The 18,196-nt window shown below is 39.4% G+C and overlaps 2 long non-coding RNA genes across 2 annotated transcripts in view; one reads left to right on the forward strand and one right to left on the reverse strand.

Moving 5' to 3' along the window:
- The window catches only part of LOC107128774 (uncharacterized), a 50,157-nt gene extending 42,785 nt beyond the window's left edge, over window positions 1–7,372 (forward strand). Inside the window, exons 5-6 of the long non-coding RNA XR_001488394.4 lie at window positions 5,039–5,111; window positions 7,145–7,372. This is a non-coding gene — a long non-coding RNA (uncharacterized lncRNA). The remainder of the gene's footprint in view (window positions 1–5,038; window positions 5,112–7,144) is intronic.
- The window catches only part of LOC135969589 (uncharacterized), a 59,649-nt gene extending 41,749 nt beyond the window's left edge, over window positions 1–17,900 (reverse strand). Inside the window, exon 1 of the long non-coding RNA XR_010584860.1 lies at window positions 17,803–17,900. This is a non-coding gene — a long non-coding RNA (uncharacterized lncRNA). The remainder of the gene's footprint in view (window positions 1–17,802) is intronic.
- Between the last annotated feature and the right edge of the window lie 296 nt (window positions 17,901–18,196).

Genomic DNA, 18,196 nt, shown 5'->3' on the forward strand with positions numbered 1-18,196 from the left:
AGATAGATAGATAGATATAATGATCTATTATAAGGAATTAGCTCACATGATTATGAAGGCTGAGAAGTCCCAAGAGCTTCAGTTGGCAAGCTGGAGACCCAAGAGAGCTCATGATATAAGCTTCTCAACCTTGGGACTTCTCAGGCATTTTGAAAGCCTGTAGGTTCGAGACCCAAGAAGAGCTGATGTTTCAGTTCAAGTCCAAAGGCAGAAAAAGACCAAGGTCCCAGCTCAAACAATCAGGCAGAAGGAATCCCCTCTGACTTACAAAGAGTCAGACTTTTTGTTCTATGCAGGCCCTCAACTGATTGGTTGGGGCCCACCCACATCAGAGAGAGTAATCTGCTTTGATCAAATGTTAATCTTGTCCAGAAACACGGTCACATACACACCCAGAGGAATGTTTGACTAAATATCCTGGCATTCCATGTTCCAGTCAAGTTGACACATAAAATCAACCATCCTAGGCTTGAAGGCTTTATGGGGCAAACTTTGATGACTTATGAAAAACGGCATGGGAAGGAGCTAAAAAATTATTTACGCTTCCTCCTCTGGAACAGGGATTTCTGAGGTAAAATGGTTCCAGTCATCCATTCTGGAGGCTGCTGTGTGGCCAAATGATTGACTAGGTTTCTTGTCAGCTACTCAGAAATGCACCACCACTTATAATTACTTCCTTTCCTTTTTCCATTACTCCTTTCATCCTTAGAAAAAAAAAATCATTTTATTTATAGGTTGTCAACTTGACAAGCTTATATCTAACTTTCAACATGGTCTTTATCCATATATTTTCTTTATGCGTGTGTGTGTGTGTGTGTGCACCTGTAATTGGTTGGAACTGTGAAGGATAGAAAGGCGGCTAAGAGGAGCACTTCCTTCAAGGTAACTTACATTATCATTGAGGAGACAAGACACATGCAACTGAAAAAATAACTAATACAAGGTAGCATGTTGTGCCTTAGGTGTCATAGATCATGCTTTTGTTTTAGAGTACATTTTAGCTCACAAATAATCTTAAACATGTAATAAATATCTTTATCATGTTATGAACTATAATGAATACCATCTGACCAATGTTTTTTTCTTTGAAAATCGCTTTCTTACTCATCTTATTTATAAAAACAACCCAAGCACTGTTCAAATATTCAAAGACCTTTTAAAAAAGGCACTGGAAATTTCACGACTCAGAGTTAGTAACTATAAAAATGTTTGCTGAGGTCAAGAGTTCGAGACCAGCCTGGTTGACATGGTGAAACCCCGTCTCTATTAAAATATACAAAAAATTAGCCAGGTGTGGTGGTGCACGCCTGTAATCCCAGCTACTCGGGAGGCTGAGGCAGGAGAATCGCCTGAACCCAGGAGGCGGAGGTTGCAGTAAGCCAAGATAGCGCCACTGCACTCCAGCCTGGGCAACAGAATGAGACTCTGTCTCAAAAAAAAAAAAAAAAAAAAAAAAAAAAAAAAAAAAATTGGTATAACTTTGTATATTTTTCTGTATAAATTTCAAGATCTGCTCTTTCATGACCTGTGTTTACATTATATTGCACTCAAAATAGATTGAACAATTGCAATATTGAATACGTATTGTGCTTAATTTTTTTAACATTCAGAGTTTGGATTTCTTTTAGATTCAGGGGATATATATGTACTTTTATTACATAGATATATTGTGTAACAGTGAGGTTTAGGTTCCTAGTGTACCCATCACCCAAATAGTGAACATTGTACCCAGTAGGTATTTTTTCAACCCTCATCCTCCCCACTTTTGGAGTCCCCAGTGTCCATCACTTCCTTCTTTATGTCCGTATGTACCCATTGTTTAGCTCCCACTTGTAAGTGAGAACATGTGGTATTTAATTTCTGTTTCTGAATTATTCCATGTAGGAAAATGGCCTCCAGCTTTATCCATAACATTCATAGTTTTCAAAGTCAATAGTATTACTAGGCTTATAAAGAAAACCATAGGTTTCTTTAATACCTCTTCACACACTGATTCTTACTCTCTGGAAGGAACTTTTTTTTTAATTTAGATATTTCTTTAGGCACTAATCTCCATTTTTCTAAACCACATTACATATTATAATATAAAATTATCCTGTTGTTTCTAGATTTTTCTGTTTTAACTATTATGTATTGGTATCCTACAAGATGAGAATTTTATTCTGTATGTCCTCCTCTCTCTGTCTATCTCTGTCTCTCTCTCTCTCCCAATCTTGTTCTCTATCTCTTTTCAGCTTCTCAGTACATGGCCCTTTTTGGTTCAGTCAATGTGTTATTCTATGCTCCCCAGAAAACAGTGCTTAAGACAAAGTTTACATGCTGAGGCTTGATTGGGTGCATCCCAAGACACAAGAGTAGGAGGTATGGGAAAAAAGAAGAAAGCAAATATAAGTGGTGATGCATTACTGAGCAGCTGTAGCCTGACAAGAAACCTAGCCAACACTTGGCCACATAGGGAGGCTCCAGAATGAAAGACTGGAACCACTTAACCACAGAAATGCCCTGTTCCAGAGGAAGAAGAGTAAAGACTTTGTTAGCTCCTTCCCATAAGTCATCAACGTTTGCCCCGTAAAGTCTTAAGTGCTCCACACTTGCAAGTTGTGTGACCCAGCCTTCCAACCAGTCACAGGAGAGGGGTACTCTGTGGACCTGAACCTGGAGCTCAAGGGCTCCTGTGGGGGATGTGATGCATGCACACAGATGCCCTGCTCCCACCCCAGGAGGGCTGAGATGAGGCAACAACCTAGTGGCTAGTACTCTCCACTGAGCAAGGGGCAAAAGCATGGAGTGGGCAGTGAAGAGCAGGTGAGGCCAAGCAAATCTGGGTCATACAAACTGGGTCCAGGACAATAAATATTGATGTTGATATTTTTAAGACTAAGTAGATATTCATAGAAGAGTCATACATTGTCCTAGATTACACTTTCTTGTATAATTTTATTTTTCTTCTTTTTTTCTTACTTTTATTTTCTTATTAGTCATTATTTTATAATTAATTTATTTCCCAATTCTGACAGAATTGTATATATCTGACAAGCAAGCCAGACATTCTGTTAGACATTTTTTTCTTCCTTAGATACATTTCTGTGGAGCCCTCTGCCTCTCCTCTCTAATCTTGTCTTGTTGCTCTCTAGCCTTGCTCAAATCTGTTGTTCTGGGATCTCTTTTTATCATGATTTTGAAATTGGCCTTTGATTCTCCCAGGTATGGCTCCTGTTTCCTGAGGCCAGTGTTTTCCTCTTTCACAGTTATGTTCCCATTTTGCTGGAACAAATATTCCAGTAACATCGTGGGGAAGGTAATATTTTTGAGGTCTTACACATCTGAAGATTTGTCTCCTTACCCTTGATGGACAGTTTAGCTACGTACAAATTTTAGTTTCCCTCAGAATTTAAAAGACATCGCTCTTTTTTCTTTTATATCCCAGTTTATTTTTGAAATTTTTAATGCCATTCTAGTTCCTGAGCTTTTCATTAGCTCAGCCTCGAGAAATATATGTGTGTGTGTGTGTGTGTGTGTCTGTGTGTGTGTGTCTGTGTGTACGCATATGTATATATATAGTGTTGGGAACTCAGAAGACTCCTTCAATCCACAAACTTGCATCCTTCCTTCTGGGAAATTCATTGCATAATCTTGTCTTAATTTCCTCTCCTACATTTTATGTTTGTTTTTCCTGAAACTCCTATCATTTGGACAATGAAACCACTAATGTGATATTTTACATTTCTGACCTTTCCTCCACATTTTACATTTCTTTTTGTTCTCCTCTCTGAGAGACTTACTCAACTTTATCTCTCAACTCTCTTTTGAATTTTTTATTTCTGCTATCAAATTTTAATTCACAAATGTTCTTTCTTATACTCTCTATATTCCTTTTGCAGAACTTCCTTTTCTTTTCCTGGATGCAATCTCTCATCTATCTCCTCTGCTTCTTCTTTCACCCTCTGAATGTTGATGTACTCAGGACTCAGCCCTCAGATGTCTTCTTTTCTCTACCCACATTTTCTTCTTATGTGGTCTTATTTACTTCCATAGCTTTAAATATTATTTATATGTTGGTTACTCCAGCCTTTCCTAGTACACTGTATAAGATAGCTCTCCTTAGCCACTGCCATCTGCCCCATCACTCTCTATTTCCTTCCTTTCCTGTATTTTCTTCATTGTTCTTATTGCTATGTAATGATTCTAGTATGTTGTCTATAGTGTAGTACAATTAGCACAGTAGAGTAAACATTATATAACTCCATAAGGAAATATCTTTGTCTATTTTGTTAAATGTTATAATTTGAATACTAGAAAATACTTTGTCATCATGTTTCACAAATTTTTTTGAGTGAATAAATATCTCTGAGAATATGAAGTCAGATTTTAAAGTGTCTCCTTTCATTTTTTAAACTGTTTCTCTTTCCTCCTTTCCCTTTTTCTATAGGTTATTTAAAGACAAATGTAGGCTTTTCTTTAATCCCTAGATATTTTTGGCCATTCAAATAATAATAATTATTATTATTATCATCATCATCAAAAATACAGATTGGAAGTGATGAACATGAAGAGAATATTTATTGCCTGGTAGGCTTCACTGTAACATGATCAGGCAGGAATTTTGCCATTTTGTTAGGAACCTCAAATGTCAGGATCTGGGGTCTTTTCTACTAGGCCAATCCATTAACCCACAATTTTCCATTTTTTCTTTCTGGAGGTATAACTAGGGTTGCTATTCACCATGTATTCAATGGTATAACCATTGCAGTTTTCAAAATATTGACACACACAACAGAAGCCCCAGGCCCCCCATTTCATCACTGTCTAGCAATAGCAAGTATAGCTGAGAGCCAGTAGGTCCACTGGGACCCTGCTCTAGTACTATTTATTACCAGCATCAGTGACTATGATATACTCATTGCCATGTTCCATATGTATGTAAGCCACTTCTCCATCATCTAGAAAGAGGACGGATGTTCACAGTCACTGTGCCTACTCACCCTTCATGCTCTTATTTAACGCGTACCCTCCTCACACTTGTCTTTTGTTATACCAGGTGTCTCTGAGCCTGGAGCCTGTATGTGTTGTCATCTTTGAAAGGAAAACCTCCAGTATTCTGACAAGGAAGGGTAAGTATATGTTGATTTCTAAATATCCTTTATAAAGTCTTTCAACCAATCTTTCTCCAGCCCAAATATGTACCTCTGTCTTAAAAAATTCCTAGCATCTCTCACAATAGAAACTTCTTAGAGTTTTGCAGTGTGAATACACCAGCTTCCTGTTCGTTTACTCAATCCATTCTGATTTATGTTTCAGCTTTTTCTGCCTTTCTAAGTCAGAAACTCATCCTTGTGCTTTCTAGATACCTCAAATTTAGCTATGGTTGCCTTCTTTCCAATTCTATTTGTCTATTTAGGTTTAAACTTTTTTTTCTTTGCTGTCTTTTTATATTAAATTGGGTTTCAGGACAGAGTGGAGATAGATGAATGTGTTCAATCCACTACCATAACTGGTATGGATTTTGACCAATAAATTTCACTAACTAGATCCTAACTCAGTCATCTGTTGGTCTTATATATGAGAAATACCGCATGGCCAACATCTAAAAATAATGATCATGAATCTTTCTGCTAAAAAAAATTACTTTTACACACATATACACATATGCATATATTCATTTTAACTCCATAGGAGAAATAGTTTTCCAAGTCAACCTATAGATATGCCCAGGGTTCTCCTTTGAAGAGATTTAATCATCAGCTTGATTCTAAACAGATTTCATGGAACTGAACAAAGAAGGGCTTGTTCCAATTCTTTTAGGGCTTGTTTAAGAGCATGAAGTGCCTGCTATTCTAAGCCATTTCTTTCTAGAATTTCTATTAAATTGTTTATATTTGGACCATTTGTTGCAAGACAACTGCAATTCAAAATAAAAGGATATCTATGTGGTAGATATTTGTTTAGACCTTGATGTCCTGTCAATTGTATTTGCTCGATTTTCCCCTCTTTTTTAGCAAGCATGGATTTTTCTGACTGATTGAACTAAATGTAAACGATTTCTTTTGGCCCAAAAACTAAAATAAAGCTTATTGGATTGGAAACCTAATGTACCCAGTCTTAGGAGTATGCTGGATGCCCAGAGAAAAAGTCTTTGAATAGCTTTTTAAGAATGATGTAAGAATAATTTTGAACTTCATAAACTTTTTTTAAAGACCTGAAATAAATAAACAAAAAAGTAATGGCCTTTAAAACACATGGCTATGACAGAGTTTGAAAAAAATATGTATTATTAAGAAAACTCAAGAGGTGGAATATGCAAAAAAAAAAGGTCACATTTTTGGCCAAACAGCATATTAACTCCTCCAACCCCATGATCAGGGGGAATTCCTACCTCATAAATTTTGAAGGGAAGCAGAGCCAGCCTTTGACTATATAAGCCAACAAGGCCATATTATAAATTTCCCAGCCTCCTTTGCAGCTAGAGTATGAACACACAATCTAGGTTGGCCAATCATGTTCACCCACGTAAGAATTTGAATCAGGAGCCAGTGATGCAAGAATGCAGGGCTTAGGGAGAATTTACTTTATTGGCAGCAGTGGCAGGGTGGTTAGGGGCTGTATCCAGAATCTAGTAACCACTGTGAAGATGGTGTCCAGTGTCATCTGTGGCCATCATGGCAGCAGCATCCTCATCAGACAAATTTCTCCTTCCATTCTGTCTCTCTATATATATAATGAGCTCCTTTTCTGCTGAAATCAGATCGATTCAGTTTATCTTGCTTAAAACCAAACACACTGATGAATACTAAAACACTGACTCAACTCTAACAATCCTTTTAAATTACAAGTAACATTTCCATTGGAAAGGTTGGAGTTACTCAAAAAGAAATGGAGTGAGCTATGTTAGAAACTGAACTTGGAGGATTTTGAACAGGTTGGCCTATGTTTCCCTTCCTTTTGTTCTTCAATATAAAACTTTGCATTCTTAACAATGTTCAAATTCCCTTTGTCTCAGAAGATATTATAGTCTCCATTTAGAGGCTATAGTTAGAAGTGCTTTAGCATTTTTTGTAATACTAGGGTTTGCCGGACATAAATGAAGCAATATATTTTCGGCTTCAATGCAGAAAAACCAGGAAGGTTCATTTATGATTTTTTTCAGGATATGATGCCAAACATCCACAAGAAGATTCACAAATCAAAATGAGACCACCAAAGACAGCACTCTTCAAACTGGCCCTCCCTTAAGGTTGCATTTACAGGCTTGCTCTTTCTCTTTTCTGTGTCCTCAGCTGCTTGTCATGAGATGTAGATTATTGTGGTGGATAGAATAAAATGCACTGGGAAGGAATATAAAAGATATTAAAATATAAGCAATGGCTTCCATAAATCTCTGTGAAAGCTTACTCCTTAGAGCTGTGCTTGAGACGTTGAACCGCCTGCTCCCGTGATGCTCAGTCGGCACTCTTAAATTTTAAAAAATCTGCTAAGACCATACAAACTAACTAGTCACTGGTACCCAGGGAGTTGACAACTCAACTTATTGTCTAGCCGTTGTGTGCAGTGAGAAGAAAGTTTAACATGTTGGCCAAGTGCACAGGCTTCAGAACCGGGCACCTGGCTCATTCCTGGCTTGCCTCCTGCTAGCTGTCTGATCCTAAATAACTCATTGGTCTCTCTGAACTACAGTTTTCTTATATATGAAAATGTCCTTAAAAATAACCGGTTTATAGTATTTGAGGATTCATGTAAAGGTATTTGTGTCACTGTCAACATGCCTAACACATATTAATAGTAAGAATACACTACATTACAGCAATCACTATTATGATCAACAGACTCACTCTTGGTCCCTAGTCTTCAGCATCTTCTATTGGGTAGGTCTCTGGCTGGCTTTCCTCATGAGTCAGCTGCAGGAATCTGTCATGCCTTATGTTTTGTGTTTTGGCAATGACTCATTTTACTACTTGGCTCTGTCCTCTACCACTGATACACATGCTCCCTTCATTCTTAAACACGTCCAGTCCCACATGGCCAGTTTCCATTTCTATGTCAAGCAAAATCTAAGTGTTATGACAGTCTGCATTAATGGAAACAACAAACTAAAACTTGTCATTCCTGTCACTCTGCACCACTTTACTTGTGTAACTTCTTACAAATGTCATTCATCCTATTACAGCAAAGCCAGAGAACCAATAGAAGTCTAGTCTGGACAGGGTCAGGCACTGTATCCCTATCCACATGGAAAGACGATACATTGCCCTTTTTGCTTCTGGCCCATTGAACCAATCCACTTACTCAAGCATCACAAAACTTTAAGTTTCCAAGGTACACTGTAAATAACAGCCGATATGCAAATTAGTTGCTCAGGGTGTCCTCTTATGTATTCTCAGCTGCTTTTGTTTTGATATTACCTTCACCCAACCTCAGGCTCGGCATCCTTGGCTCTTTTGGATTTGTTTTCTCTGATATTGAGTTCTCAGATTGCTCGTGTTGATTTTCATGTGGCCCACTCTCCTGGCCCTAGGCATTTCTATTAGGTAAAAATCCTCTGCTTTAGTTTAGGCTTCACAGAAAACATAATCCCTGTTTTAAGTCATGGAGTGTGTGGCAGTAAAGAACACCATTCTAGAAATTCACTTATCTAGGCTCAGCCCTACTTTTTTCACTTTCTAGCTATGTGGCCGTGGTCAAGTGCCTTAACCCATCAGAATCTCCATATTTCATCTGAAAATTGGTGTTTATATTGCTAAAACTATCATACAAGAATCAAATGAGATACATAAAATTCTTAAAAAGTGCTTTCTAAACTACAAGGGCATTATGAACTATTCAACACTAAAATAAAAGATAGCTCGTAAAAGGTCAGCAGGTAATAAAAGGAGCTATAATCTCCCTTGTCCAAAATAAAGATCCATTTTTCTTAAGACGCATTTCTTGAGTTAATCCCTAATGCCAACACTTTAAAGCAAATAGAAACAATAATCTTCAGGGTCAGAAAAATTAAAATATTTGCCACTTTTTTCCTTCATAATATTTATTATGAGCTTTTTAGCTTTTACAACTTAAAAGAAATTATTAACAAGAAAATTGTAAATTACCTCTTGCAAAATTAGACTGGTGAAGACATGAGATTTTTGCTATATTTTTGCATATAAAATACATTTTCTTCGTATTAAGAAAACATGTTTCACCTAAGTCTTCCTTTTGTCATATCCCTGATGACACAAAACAGAGCAGTTTCCTTCATTCAGGTTGAGTAATGGGCAAGTGCAGTTCCCATGAAATGAGATTGCTTGCTGTTGATAAAATAGTACATTGGGTCACCTCATGCCTAGCAAACTTACGCCAGGACTGAATAAAAGAAATGGGTCTCCATTTGCATGTGAGGAAGTTTGAGACGTGAAGGTTGACTTGTGTTCATTTAGGACTGCTATCTGATATCTGGATTTCCAAGGCAGAACCTGTGGCACACTTGCAAGATGAAACTAAACCCTTCCTTCAGGAACTAAGAAAGAAAATGTTTCAATATTAACATCTGAGGTTCCCTGTAAGACACAATTCTCCAAGCCTAAGGAAAGAATTGATTCAACTGAGAATCAAAATGTCTTCTAATTATCCTGTGTGATAGAAAAACAGAGCAATTAAGGAATTGATCCAGTTATATGATGTACACACACCCACCAGTTACACAGCTAACTTGACATTCACTGCTCAGTCCCAGAGTCTTTGTTCTTTAAAAAACCCTTTTCCACATCTCTTCAGGCAATTTGATTTATCATAAATTGTACTGTTACCAACATTCCCTGAACATTTGCTTTTTTTTCCCACTATGAAATTAACTCAGACGTAACAGATGAATGCTTGAGCTAGCTCTGCTCTGTGTATGTGTGTGTTGACTGTGAAGTGGTTCTGTCACTGCTGGATGTCATCTCTAGGCACCGTGCTGCAATCTGTGTGTCCTCAATCTGGACAATGGAGGAGAGAGTGTGGGATCCTTTGGTCACAGGTCTTAGAGGCTTAATAGGGATGGCCAATCAGCTTTATCCTCCCATGCCAACTCCAACAATTGATGGTAGCTGCTGGAATGTTATGAGAGGGATTTTGAGATTGGGTCAAGACTTGGTAGGAAAAAGTGTAGTGATTAATTAGCAATGCTGACTGTGGGCTCAGGAATAAGAGAAGCTGCACCTGTGCCATGTATTTCCCTTCCCTAGGAGCACTCAGGTCCTTGAGTGTAGCAAACCCATCTGCCTAGGGAAGCAGCATGATAATTCCTTGTGGCAAGAGGTTCAACCTGGAAGAGGGCAAGATTTAGAATGTGGGATATTTATATAGCACTTTGCCCTTTACAAAATGTTTTCCCCACATAGGATATCAGTAATTCCTCCCATTCCTACCCGTGGGGCAGGTGTCAATTTTATCTTCATTTTGCCGCAGAGGGATTTAAAGCTAAGGGAATAAAAATGACTAGCCTGAGGTCCCACACGGGTCATAAATGTCAGACTCACTACCTAAACCAGACTTCCTGCTTCTAAGTCCTGTGCTGGAGGGTAGTGAGTCAATCAAGCACTAAGTTTCCCCTAGAGTCAAAGGATGAGACCACACGTTTGCATTGGATTTGTGTAGCCTCTGAAGCACATCTGGATTTCAACACAGAAGCACAGCACACACACTCAAATCCAGTACGGGCACACTCGTGCTTTTTTATTCCTTTTCAGGCAGGCTTCTTTGTGAAAGCATTACAATGGTTTTCATCACACACACATAGAACAGGCAAACAGTTGTTGCTAAATAAAATATAATGCACCTTATTTAAAATGGCTTATCCTGCTTTATTTGTAAATTGATGTTAATCCAACTACTTAGTCTGATATGTTAATGCCTTTGCTACCTATCTTCTGCAGCGTAAAAAGTGAGGTGACTGTTTTGGAAAGAATTAACTTCTTTCTTGAGGGCAAAAGGCTAAACTCCCTCCTGAAGATTCTAGCCAATGATTCTGATTAGGACACACAGATGTACCTGATACAAATGAAGTCTCAGACCACAGATATTTAATGATTTGGGGGAAAGTTTGGGTACAATAAACTCCCTTCACAATTTTGCACCAACGTCACATATCTTGAAATAAAGAAGATATTAAGAATTTCCCCATTTCCAATGCTTAGGATCATATGTAGGAGAATGATTAAACTTACATGAGCGATTTATAATGTTCACAGTGATTCTGCCTGTATTAAATCTCAGCATCAAAACAGTCTGTGAGATAAATATCATTTTTTCTCACTTTTCAGGTGAGAGAACCAATATACACAGAAGCAAAGGAGTGACTTGTCCTACTAAAAATAGTCCCTTTAAAATTCAAATCTGGCATTCTTTAGGCCTTATCTTCTGTTGTTTCACTTATAGCACCCTCTCCATAGAAGTAAATACTACCTTACATGTGTATAGCACTTCACAGTTTATAAATTCTTTTCATTCAAATATTTTAATTCATGGTTTTGCTACTTTAATTCAAACATTTATTCACCATCTACAATGTACCTGCCAGACATTATTTTAGGTACAAATGGTATAAGGTCTCTGCTGTATTCGTGTTTATATTATTAGTTGGAGGGAGACAACTGAAGAACAAGTAAGCAAACAAATTAAAATAAATTCAAATGGTGATAATTAGTACCAAGAAAATAAAACAGGATAATGTGATGGTCTATGACCAGTTGGTGGTAGGAATGAAATGTACCAGTGTGAAGCATTTGGCGGGGTGAATAGAAAAAGCTTATTTGAATAAAAGATGTCATGTGAGCTGACAGCAAGATGGCAAAGAGAAAGCAGAGGGTGTTGGGGGAAAAGCATTTCAGTCCTGATGTGGGAGAGAGGTTGATATTTGCGCAATAGAAAGAAGGCGTGTGTAACAGGAACTGAATGAGCAAAGGGAAAGAAACAGAAGAGGAGATTGAAGAGATAAGCACAGGCTATGACAGAAGGGTCTTTTAGGTCATTTGTTAGAATTGCACTCCAATGTTTACAGAATGACTTTGCAGAGTTTTTAGAAAATTTAATTCCCACAATAATCTGTGTTAGGTTTGTTTAACAAATTAGAAAACTTGGAGATTTACCTAAGGATACACAACTAATAAACAACAAGACTCCAGTCTTTAGGATCCTAGACTAGGCTTACTTCCTCATATCCTAAAGGAAAAAATGAAAACGAACTCACAAAGGAGGAATATAGTACAGCATCAGGTGACTATCCCGTGAATATAATGGGTGAATTTCCTAGGGCAGACACAGGGCTCACTCATTATGGGAAGTCTTACAACTGTTTGGCTCCAGCTGGAAGAAGATACTACATTTCTGAAGGACTTTTGGCTTAAATTTAAGACAAATATTTTATTAGAGTTACTACTGAATATTTAGCATTATTGAATTGCTCCTAAAGCCTAATTTGTTTGACAGATTGCTTTGGGAAAGTAGCCAGTGAATGCCCAATTCTAGGGGATGAAGAACAATCACAATCATCAAGCAACAAGCTTTGCGTTACTTCTCTTTCCACCTTTGCCTCCCATTTCACACTGCTGATCAACGGATGGTAACTCATGCATGTGGCTAAGATGGAAATAGTCCTTCCAGCACACAACCTGAAATCTAGCTCATTCATTCATTCATCACCCATAATATCACTACAGCCCATCTTTCCCTCTACCTCTTTAAGGCAAATTGCATGAGATTAATCATTCATTCATTCATTCATTCAGAGCATCTATCTGTGTTATGGACTGAGTCTTTGTGACGTGTTGAGTATATGAATGCCATGCAGTCTGAGACCTTACAGCTTTCACAACCCAGTGGTCTCTCAGACTTACTACCTCTTATGACCCCTTTTGTTCTCATTGTTCCGTTTAACTTGAGTCCACTAGCACAAAAGTAATGCAGTTGAAGAAAAAAAGTTGCTTTGGACATTGCCCTATCCTTCTAAGAATATTACCAGCTGCCACTCAAGCTTTATGACCCTCACAGGCATCAGGGAAAGAATACAGCTATGTCCCTTAATTGTCTGATTTCTGTGTGCTAAGGAACAGCCTGTACTTATTATCTTCCATTATTTTTAACTAATACCCCCACATCCTCATTTTCAAAAATCTTTCCTCTAAAATTGGTTTCCCTTCTTTGTCTTGCCTATCCTGCTTCCCAGCACCTCTGTGGCTTTTGTCCAGAAGAGGGCGAGATCACCTTTGCTACTTAGAATTCATCTCGCTCTTTTTTTTCTTTTTGCAATTAAATATGATTCATTGATCTCTTGGTCGCTTAGCTTTCTCTCCTGAATGAGAAAGTCAAAGTCCTTGAAATTTCTCCAGCAAAATTTATATTATGGGTATTTGTATTGCATTATGTGATTTTTAAGAGGACTAGCAAGAAGCTCTAAAATGGCAAATAATGAATTATAGCTGAATAGGAGAAACCTGTGAAGAGTTAGGACCAATGATCACTGTAGCCTTTCCCATGCTTTTGCAATTAGGTTTTGCTAATACACAGACTCTTAGCATGCTGTATTTCAGGGAACCTTAGAAATTACCTGGAGATGCCATCATGCTGTGTTAAGGAGACTGAGGCATAGGGAAGAAATAACTTACCTGCTAGAACTACTATGACGTTAAACTGCAGAAAAAGATAATAATTCCATATCCATACACATAAACAATTTAATAAGGGGATGCTTGTAAGAATATTATCTGGGCTTATCATTCTCAGCAAAGGAACACAGGAACAGAAAACACCACATGTTCTCACTCATAAGTGAGAGTTGAACAATGAGATCACATGGACACAGGGAGGGGAACATCATAGACTGGGGCCTTTTGGGAGGTGGGGAGCAAGGGGAGGGAGAGAACAAATACCTAATGCATGCAGGGTTTAATACCTAGATGACGGGTTGACAGGTGCAGCAAACCACCATGGCACGTGTATACCTATGTAACAAACCTGCACGTTCTGTACATGTATCCCAGAACTTAAGGTAAAATTTAAAAAAATAAAAGGAAGAAGCCTGAATCTTCCCGCTCATCATGATGAAAAAAAGAAAAAAAAAAAGAATATTACCTGGGCTTTTCTTGCCATCTCAAGCTTTATCATTCATTTCCCCCAGATCATCCTGTATCTAGAGTGACAGCTCTCCCCTCCTCTGCCTCCTTTGCCTAGACCTCATGACAATGGGGAGGTTCCATTGCATTTGTACTCTACTTCCACACTGGGAGTAGCACTGGCCCTGACCCACAGCCCACTTGGCTGAAGCCCTAAAAATCTACTTAGCCCTCACCATCCACAGGGGTCAGGGCACATCAAGGGAAGTGCTCTGCTAGGATCCTGCTTCAAAAATGTCCTATTGCCTAGAATCCTAAATAAACATCCCCAACCCCCATTATGAGCACAGCATATCACCTGCAGGTTAGATGCACTGGTTAACAAAACAAGTCCCAATCATATACAAGTTGGTCACACTCGATGTTATATTCAAATTCCAGGCCAGACCCCCTCTTCCCGAAGAAGTAGCAACCCTGAGGCTATATTTATCCCTATCCCAGTCCTCACTCACTCTTTTCTCCCATAGCCCCTATTACTGAGGCTTAACAAGCTAGTAGGCCAAGGTCATATAAGGTATGATGATGAATACAATATGTTTATTTTCTAGGTAGAGACTAGGACTCATCTTTGACAAAGTTCATTCTTGGTGATACTTTCTGTTCTGTTTCCCTGCACCTGTGTGATTGCCCCCAGTCAGAAGACACATTAACCACTTGAACGTCAGCATCACTGGCAGTGTTTTTCCACAGAGTGATTTACATAGTAAGCTTTCTCTTATCCTAAAGTGCAATGATTCACAGGTTTGAGTGTGCATTAGAATCACCTGGAAATCTTTCTAAAAGTACTGATGATCTGAGCTGGGCACGGTGGCTCACACCTGTAATCCCAGCACTTTGGGAGGCCAAGGCGAGCAGATCACTGGAGCCCAGGAGTTTGAGCAACATGGTGAGACCACATCTCTACCAAAAATACAGTTAGCCAGGCATGGTGGCATGCACCTGTGGTCCCGGCTACTCAGGAGGCTGAGGTGGGAGGATCACCTGAGCCTGGGAGTTCAAGGCTGCAGTGAGCCACGATTGCACCACCGCACTCCAGCCTGTGTGACAGAGTGAGACCCTGTCTCTCAAAAACAAAATCAAACAAACAAACAAAAAACTGATGACCAAGCCTCATGATGATTCATTAAATTTGAATCTCAGAGTATGGAGCTGGGCATTGGCATGGCTTAAAACTTCCCCAGGAATTTCAACTTTTCAGTTAAAGGCTCTTTAGAGTTTGGGGCACTGTGAATACTGAGTGGATAACATTTCTTTGGGAGGGGCCCTTTTCCTGGTACTTCAAAAACCAACCCATACAAACTATTACATACTTCGCCCATATTCTAAACAAGTTTTCCTGAAAGCCTATAAGACAGCATGAGAGACTTTCTGATGTCTTTCCCAGGAGTTTCTGAAAAGAGAATTAAGCTCATAGTTTGGGGAGGAAGCTTAAAGTATTCCACCCCTTAGCTGTGGCCAAGAGTTAAGAAGAACTGGTAGGTGCTTGAAACAAATAGAAGCAGAAGTAAAAATCTCAAAGAAGGGGCCAGATATCATGTCCAAAGACAAATGGACCATGAATCCTGCTTGGTTCTGAGGTGTGATGCAACGACTAGGGGGAGTTTAGCTTATGGGAAGAGGACAGGGATACAAGATGAATGCAATAGGAGTATAGGGCAGAAGGGTCATTCAAGGACATGAGAGGGGTCATGGTGGGAATTGGGGCTCTTTGACAACTGGCTTAGGTGTAGGGTAGACATATGATTTAGGCATATGTTTGCAGAAAATAGGGAAAACCCAGGTACGCAGGAGATTAGAACAGAAGAGGACATAAGAATTTCAGGGGGGCGGGGAGGTTTCTACATTGCAATGTTACTGAACTGGGATGCTGAGATGAATTCCCACTCCACCAATTCATAGGAAGGTTATTGATCCACCAAACCACAGGAGATAGGTTATTGCTATCCTCTAGTTAGTCCCAGAAGAGGGGAGAGAATAGCCCGCTGAGAGGCTGGAGTTCATCATCAGGTGCTGAGATGGCATGAGTCTCATCCCAAAGACAGACAGTGTAGAGCTTCAAGGACACCATTAGCCAAGAAACACACTGAGCTTGCCACAGCATGCCGGAGAGGAGCTGAAGCCTTTTCATTTGAAAATCATGTGGAAAATTGACAAGAGAGACTAGAAAGTTTGAGGATACATGGGGACAAATATCTTGGTAACAGATCATTAAAAATGTTTAGGTATTAAGAATAAATGGAAAACATTTTAGCATTTAGGTGGAATAGCCAGAATGTCACTATAACAGAGAATAAGTCAGTTCCCTGTCACTAGAGGTGTTTTGGTTAAAGCTGAAAGACAGACGATGGGCTGTCCTTTCCGGGACACCATTCAGTGACTGTGGGATGTTCCTTGGCCAAACAAGGGAAGAATGCTGACAAGGAAGGAAAAGGAAGACTTAAAAACCAGGAGCTGAACAGGGGGATGTCCAGGACATCAGCTGTGTAGCAGGCTAGAGGGCAAACAATCCGTACGGCAGCGAGAAGTAGGGAGCTCTGGAAGCGGAGTCTCCAGGGAAAAGCAGGTGAGTGTGTTGTGGGAGGATACACCCAGTAGAGAATAGTGTCAGATCTGGTGAGGTGCTTGAAAAAAATTAATACGATAACATCAAAAGAGAAATAGTCATAGTGATTTTTTTCACCATACCCAAGATAAAACAATGTTAGGAAGATGGAAGTGCCAGGATATAGAGGGTTTATAAGAACCCTAAACTCTCATTTACAGTAAGGGAAAGTCAAAAGGAAAAGGTAAAAGCAATTTCTTTTGGGAGAGTTGGAGTTGTAGGGTAGGGAGCTAACTATTTTTTTATAAAAAACACATCTCAGCATTACATTATTTTTGTTCTAACTGGGTGCTTGAGCAACTTAGGTAAAAATAAAATTGAATAATTGTAGTTAATTAAAAAAAAAAAAAGAAGAGATAATGGACCAGTTAGTAATGGAGATATTGAAGAGGAAATTCTATGGTCACCTGCACCAGATAACAAGGTTGCTTTTTTATCTCCAATTTAAAAATGCCCATGTTTCTAGGTCCTCTCTCCTTTCCTTGGTGTGCTCCGTTCAGCTCAGTATGTGGGCTGTAGAGATGCAAGGGTGTAGGTGGTCAATGTAGGTTGGGCTGGAAGCACCGAAGGTTGGAGTAAGATATCTTGCTCCTGATGACCTCAGTTCTCATACTGAAATCCAAATCTAGGTGTTCAAGCAGTGTAGACCGTGAACCCTAAAATTCTACATGTTTCTGGAAGGCAGTAAGAGAAAATGCCCCACAGGTGATTTAGCGATGACCCACTTCCAGCGTTATGAGGTCAATTTTGATGGCTTATCGATCATTTAAAAGCCTTTGTTTTCAAGGGAGTGCCTTTGTGTGTTTGACATCTGTACTCCCACAGAGACTTGACTCTAATAACCTAATAAGCCATACACAGGTCAGTGGTCACCCCATGGTGCTGCCAGGGACTTGCATACCTGGACTTAGGATCAGACAAACCTTCATTCAAGTCCTAGCTCTGACACTGATTTTCTGTGTGGCTGTGGACATTTTACTTGATCTCTGTCAGCCTGGTTTCCTCAGCTGCAGAAGGATGGTCACAATCATTCATTCCATGGAGACTTTGAGGAGGGAAAAAAGCAAGATAACTCACGTTTGTTCATGTGTTCATCAATGTTGGCAGTAAGTGCTAGCTTCCTGTGATTCCAGTCCCTCGTTCCTCTCCGTGTCTCACTCAGTTAGACGGCCACTGAACAGGCGGGCGCTCTTCCAGCTTCCTCACGTGGTGCAGAGCACACTGCTGCTTTGTAATGCATACTGATTATGATGATGACCAGCCAATTGTCTCCTCTCTGGCAGTGAGACACTGTCATGAAAAAAGCAGCGAAAGCATCTCTATTGCCCCCTGCATAACTGTGGTGCCGAGCAAGATAGCACTTCCATAATCCTTCTAGAACCCTGACCCTCCAGTGGCAAATAGAAACGCTGATTTCTCTGAAGTTGCCAGCCACGAAAATACTTTCCGGCTTGATGAGGCTGAAATGCAT

This window comes from Macaca fascicularis, chromosome 2 (assembly GCF_037993035.2).
Source record: "Macaca fascicularis isolate 582-1 chromosome 2, T2T-MFA8v1.1".
NCBI classification, from domain to species: Eukaryota; Metazoa; Chordata; class Mammalia; order Primates; family Cercopithecidae; genus Macaca; species Macaca fascicularis.